This window comes from Cryptomeria japonica, unplaced genomic scaffold, assembly GCF_030272615.1.
Source record: "Cryptomeria japonica unplaced genomic scaffold, Sugi_1.0 HiC_scaffold_121, whole genome shotgun sequence".
Taxonomy (NCBI): Eukaryota; Viridiplantae; Streptophyta; class Pinopsida; order Cupressales; family Cupressaceae; genus Cryptomeria; species Cryptomeria japonica.
Window position 1 is genome coordinate 352,645 of NW_026728943.1, and position 7,907 is coordinate 360,551.

Sequence of the window (7,907 nt, forward strand, 5' to 3'; positions counted from 1 at the left end):
TATTATAATATAATACAATATTATATTTTATATAATATAATATAATATAATATTGTATTATATTATAATATATAATATAATACAATCTTAAATTATATAATATAATATAATATTATATTATATATTATATAATATTGTATTATATTATATATTATAATATAATATAATATAATATTATATATTATAATATAATATAATATTATATTATATTATATAATATAATATTATATTATATAATATAATATAATATTATATATTATAATATAATATAATATTATATTATATTATATAATATAATATTATATTATATAATATAATATTATATTATATAATATAATATAATATTATATATAATATAATATAATATATATTATATTATATAATATAAAATTATTTTATATAATATAATAATATAATATAATATAATATAATATAATATAATATTATATTATATATAATATAATATAATATAATATAATATAATATTATATTATTTATAATATAATATAATATAATATTATATATAATATAATATAATATAATATAATATAATATAATATAATATAATATAATATAATATATAATATAATATAATATAATATAATATAATATTATATTATATTATATTATATTATATATAATATTATATATATTATAATATAATATAATATTATATTATATAATATAATAATATATTATTATATTATATTATATATGTTATTTAAAAATAATTTAAGTGTTGAAATCGGATATCCGATTTTCTGAGACTTTTATATTTCGACAGTGACAGTCCTGTGAGTCATTTTTAACTCACGGGTCGCGCGAATTCGTCAAAATCCAATATCCGCTCCATCCGATATTCGGTGTTTTGACAAAAAATTGCTAAAAAATAGATTTATAGGTAATAATTTTGTCATTTTGAATCATTTTCATTCATTTTTTGTATTTTTTGTGAATGTTTATTTTATTTTTCATTGAAAATATGGTTTTTTTTCATGAAAACTAGGTTTTTTTAAAATCAAATACCTAAATGTTTAAATTTGTTAACTAAATTTAATTGTTTACATTAGGTTAAAAATGGGGGATAACAATGAAAACACTGACCAACCACAACTGCAACAACCAAACCCTCATTTGCCAAACCCCCCCTCAATTCAATATTTGATTGCACAAAATTTGAATGAATTGAGGGGGATTGCAGAAGTATATCGTAGGATCCCTCGTCTAAACCCATTGTTTGATCCTCTCACGTCGATCGTAAAAAGTATGGAAACCATGACTGAGGAGCACGATGTCATCCTTTTGTGGCGAGATTCTATGAAGGAAAAATATGCAGATGGCTTGTCGTATAAGGATATCAAGGATCTTGAGATATCTAAAGCCGAAATCACCTCATTGTTTGTCAATCCCCGTACTGGTCAGCCCGTAGATCCCAAAAAAACAAAACTTTCTATCATATGGTACACAAATGATGGGATTGTGAAAAACTTTTGGGATCGTTGGTGGATGGTTTTCGACAAACCACCCAACAACAATCTTGATATCCCTTCTATTTCATAAAAAAATTGTATGCTGAGTTTGTTTTACACAAACATGTGAACTACTTTGACATCCAACCTTTCCAGGGTGTAGGTTTAGGTATGCCCCAAAATAGACCTGGGGCAGTCAGAGTAGTCCAGGGCCCATATGTCCCCCCTCCTCCTGTTGATCCCCCACCTACAGTTCAGCATCCTGATATCATTTGTGAGGTGGCTTCACAGACCATATCGGCTATTCACTCCTTGAGTAGCCTTTTGGTTTCTCAGGCTACGTCAGTAGCTCAGCCTACTCTTGATGGTAGCGGTGCATCTGGTGCCGGTGAAACGTCATCCTCAGCTCCACACATATGCATGCCCCATAGTTGTGTCATGTGTGGGCATGTATGCTTGGGTCCAGCTGGACAACCCATTGATCCTCCTGTGGACAGTGCAGATTACGAGGTGCATGAGATGCATGATGCACCAGAGGTTATTACACAGATTGGAGGATACCCTGGGGAGTCCTCACATGCTAGAGGCAAGGAGGCACCGTCATAATACATTGATGATGTATTGGTAAGATTTGTGTTTTCACAGGTCATGTTATATTTTAATTAAATATTTATAAATTAGATAATATTAAGTACTAATTTTTATTTTCATGGCCTATTTAATAGTTGATGACTGAGGATGAGTTGAGACAGATTCAGGAGGGCACCTTGTCGGCCATTTCATTTGGCCTCGATAGCTTGACGATACATATATTATTGCACCTAGTCGTTTCTATTTTATTGTACATACATGCTCATCATTTATATTTGTATTAATTAGATTATGTAGTAACTTTCATGTATATCTTATTTTACTCTTGTAGGGCACAAGCAGCACGAGTGCGGTGCAGTGTGATCTAGGATCTGGTAGTGCAATTGGAGACAAGGGAAAGGTAATTGAATGCAAATATGATTGAATGAATAGTTTAAATAACTTATAGTGATTATACATGTCTAGACATAGATTGATAGTTTCATATACTTGTTGTGTATATATACAAAGAATTCTTGGCTTCACATCCTTGATGACTACACCCAGAATACCTGAAGAAGAAGAAGAGATGCCTCAAGTAGATGTGTGTTTATTTTATTATTTGATTAGTAGATATAATTTGTTATTATCAGTGACAATTATATGCTAACTTGTATCAATCTCATGTTTCTGAACATATGTAGGTTGTGTATCAAAATATTCAAAACATACCTCCTCTACCAAAGACATACATCAAGAATCCTGCAAAGCTAAAGAGAAAACATGGAGATGAGGTAAACATGAATAGTTCATTTTTATGTTAAATTTTTGAATGTGAATTATATAATATAACTAATATTAATCATGGTTTGTTTTTCTTGTGTAGGATCCTTCAGAGCCGAGCAGTGCGGCGAAGAGGATCGATTTTGATGATCCATCAACAGCTTAGGATGTTATAGATAGTTTTGGGATGCTTACATGTCTAGTTGGCATGCATATTTTGTATATGGACATACATTCACATATTTAGACATACATTTTGTTTCAGTTGGCGTTTATGCCATATTTGTGTATGGACATACATTTGTAATCATTCAACATTTTTATATATACAGAAGTTGATATTCGATCATATAAATTGTTGCTCATCTGTGTGTGGTGTTATCATGGAAATCTTTAATATTCATTCCAATAATTAACAATGGTTAATAATGGCTATTTTATGAACAATACAATTCATTTCATTTCATTGTAAGTGTTGTTTTTATAATGAACAATATAATTCATTTAATGAACAATACAATACAATTTATTTAATGAACAATACAATTCATTTAATCAACAATACAATACAATTCATTCAATGGACAATACAATTCATTTAATGAACAATACCCTACGCATGCTCCTATTTTGTTCCCCCACTCGATCGAACACTTGGGGTCATACCCTACCGGCGTCGTCCCTTGAGCGTCCTAAGTGCTCAAAATTGTCAAACACGTACGGGCCCTAACTCAAAATCCATGGCACCTGCGAACTAGCCGTTTGAACGTACGAGGCCATGAGAGGGGTCCCTACAAAAGCCTATCTCAGTTTTTCAGGTTTCCCTACAGTTTTATTAGGGCAGCAATTTTCTGGTTGGCAAAAAAATCGTCAGTCTCACTCAATGGAATGTTGTCGCATGGCCAATTTCTCATTCAGCTCGTCGCGATGACGAACCGTCAGCTCTGACATGTCCAGTTAGGCATAATTACCCTACACATGGTCCTATTTTTGCCCCCCACTTGATCTAACGCTCGGGGTCATACCCTACCGGCGTCATCCCTTGAGCGCCCTAAGTGATCAAAATTATCAAACTTTGACAGGTCCTAACTCGGAATCTGTGGCACCTACAAATGATCTGTTTGAACCTACGGGGCCACGAGAGAGGTCCCTACAAAATCCTATCTTAGTTTTTCAAGTTTCCCTACGGTTTTATTAGGGCAGCAATTTTTTGGTTGGCAAAAAAATCATCAGTCTCACTCAATGGAATAATGTCCTGTGGCCGATTTCTCGTTCTGCTCGTCGCGATGATGAACCGTCAGCTTCGACATGTCCATATAGGCATAATTACCCTACGCATGCTCCTATTTTTCCTCCCCACTCGATCAAACGCTTGGGGTCATACCCTACCAGCATCGTCCCTTGAGTGCCCTAAGTGCTCAAAATTGTCAAACTTTGACGGGCCCTAACTCGAAATCCATGGCACCTGCAAATGATCCGTTTGAACCTACGGGGCCATGAGAGGGGTCCCTACAAAGGCTTATCTCAGTATTTCAAGTTGCCCTATGGTTTTATTAGGGCAGCAATTTTTCGGCTGGCGAAAAAATTGTCAGTCTCTCTCAATGGAATGTTGTCGCATGGTCGATTTCTCATTCAGCTCGTCGCAATGATGAACCGTCAGCTCTGACATGTCTAGTTAGGCATAATTACCCTATGCATGCTCCTTTTTTGCCCCCCCACTTGATCAAACACTAAGGGTCATACCCTACCGGCGTCGTCCCTTGAGCGCCCTAAGTGCTCAAAATTGTCAAACTTTGATGGGCCCTAACTCAGAATCTGTGGCACCTGTGAATGATCTGTTTGAACCTACGGGGCTATGAGAGAGGTCCCTACAAAAGCCTATCTCAATTTTTCAATTTGCCCTATGGTTTTATTAGGGCAACAATTTTTTGGTTGGCGAAAAAATCATCAGTCTCACTCAATGGAATGTTGTTGCGTGGCTGATTTCTCATTTTTCTCATCGCGATGATGAACCATGAGCTTCGACATGTCCAGTTAGGAATTATTACCCTACGCATGCTCGTATTTTTCCCCCCCACTCGATCGAACGCTCGGGGTCATACCCTACCAGCGTCGTCCCTTGATCGCCCTAAGTGCTCAAAATTGTCAAACTTTGACGGGCCCTAACTCGGAATCCATGGCACCTGCAAATGATCCATTTGAACCTACGAGGCCACGAGAGAGGTACCTACAAAATCCTATCTCAGTTTTTCAAGTTTCCCTACAATTTTATTATGGTAGCAATTTTTCTGTTGGCAAAAAAATCGTCAGTCTCACTCAATGGAATGTTGTCGCATGGCTGATGTCTCATTCTGCTTCATATGAGAGAAAAGCTTCATTTTATCTCAATACAGTTGTACCTATTTCATTATTAGAAAAAATAAATATACAAAGATTTTTTATTAGTATCCTCTATATTATGGATTTGAATTGATGTTCTCAATTAGTTATTATCTGTTTAGCTTTTCTTCATAGGGCACAACCATGTGGTGGTTATCATATCAGGACAACCATCCATGACTTTCAAAGTAATTGATATTTATTCCTACACCTCACACTCATAAGATTAATAATGAAATGACATTTATGATTCATCAAATGCTAACAAAGTCTAATCAGATTTCAACTTCAGGATGTATACAACATATCATATTCAACTTCAAGATGCATACAGCTTACCATATTCAAGCTCCTGCCAACCACCACTTGGATATTGTTATATATTGATTAAAGTACAATATATGTAATAAAACCATATAGTCTTACAAAAAAGCCATCATAGACCATCTATGTTGATTAAAGTATAATTCATTTGTAACAGGGGCACACTCACAATCTGAAGTTGCAAAGTCCTGTGGGAAGCATCAAATTAGAAATTTACTAATCTGACTCATATTACTGTCAAAAGCATCAAAGATGCTACTGATAGAGAACACCATGCTCCATTGTGGAGAGAATATTAGGTGCATCTGATGTCAGCGTCTGAAAATGAAACAATGTTATTCAATTGCCAAAATCTAACTGACTTTATTTTATAAACCATTAATGAATAAAAATAGACAAGGTTACCTGAGTGAAAGTTTGATGACTACCTTGACTAGTAGGTGTTGATGTTGAAGGCCCAACATTAACAAATGTCAAATGTCAAATGTTTGATTCAACAGACCACCTTGACCATCAATGTCAAATGTTTGATTCAATAGATCATCTGTCATGACAATTTGATACACTGCAAATGTGTCCTGGCCACATGCATTTGAATCATCTTCATGATAATAAACACAACAAGACCCACAATTTAATCTCATTAATGCACAAAGGAATATGTACCATCACCAAGAGAGGGTCTTGTCAATGACGAATGATCTAGCATGAACTTGTATTTTTAAGAATTGTTAGTCTACACATAAAATGCATGGATGAACATAAATGATTTATGACAATCACTTCAACTGAAATGCATGATAATAAATGAAAAGGTGGGATTATATACCATAAAAATACGTCCCTTCGAATTATATCAATAGAACCCACTATGTTGACGCAAAAATCATAATGTGATACTGTTGTATATCATAAAAAAAGACTTTCATGAGCATAAAGGTTATGCGATAATTATATCATAAAAATGTAAGGAAGTTAAGTAGCGGAAACAACTTCCTACGCTAACCTTGAGAGGAGGGTAATGCAAAACTTTTTCAGATCGTTACAATAGTTACAGAAAACAGAAATAGATATAATAGCATTCATACCACAACACAGTGATTTACGTGGGGAAAACCCTTTCGGGAGAAAAACCCCACCCTCCAAAAGCAGCTCAATATTTTATTCTGATTTCAAAAATAGATTACAACATACTTGTAGAGGAAGCTCTTAGCAGGAGTACCACTAATCAGAGATTCAGAGGCAACTCAATAGCCATGAGACTCTTACACACAACCTCTATCTCACACACCTCATAAATAGGAGATACAATACAAGAAACCGTCAAACGGTATTACAAAACCATGGGCTAAAACCACCCAATAAGGTGTAGCCGACCTTATCTCTCCTCTATGACATGTTAAAGCACACATCAACACGTGTCGCTCCCTTTTACAACTCATTTATGTATCCGATACAAATTATTTTTCCTATTTCAGGAGTACAAACTTCCAGAGGTCATAACTTGAGAACCGGGTGTCCGATTGATGAACCGTTTGAAGCGCCGGAAAGCTCGCGAAGTGCTCTATCACCTCATATCCTGCTTCGCCGGTTACGGCCACTTTTCAGGGCGTTTCAGAGCCTCTAAAGTCCCCAAATTTAAGTTTAAACATTTTATTGCACCCCTCCAAGACGAAAACTTTAATATCTTCAAAACTAGTTGTGACCTTGCGACGCAACTTTACCGGAATGCTTATCTAGCCAACCAGAAGCTTCAGGGAGAGTTTCGCACCATTTCGTGCTCAAATGAAAACTTACTATAAATAGTAACCTCACATAAATGCAAGGTTGAGACACCATTTTTCCCAACAAATCTCCCACTTGTCGAACACCTTGCATGAGCGGAAGGGAATGCCAACACAATGAATCAATTGCTAGGGGCCATAAGGCCCATAGACTCTGAACACCATCTGAACTTCTCTGTGCTCACAGCCTTAGTTAAAGCATCTGCAACATTCATCAAAGTTTCCACCTTAACCAGCTTCACCCTACCATCTTCGACCATATCTCTAACAAAATGATACTAAACATCAATATGTTTGGTCCGGGCATGAAATGTCGGGTTCTTAGCTAGGCTAATTGCACTCTGACTGTCACAGTAAATTTTCACTGTACCTTGTTTTATTCCAATACCTGAACACAATCTCTTAAGCCAAATGGCCTCTTTACAAGCATGAGTAGCTGCCATATACTCTGCTTCAGTAGTGGATAAAGCAACCACAGCCTGTCGCTTACTCATCCAACTAATTGCACCACCAAACAAAGTAAACACATAAGCACTGGTGGATCTTCTGCTATCAATATCACCTGCCCAATCTGAATCCACATAACCATAGATATCAA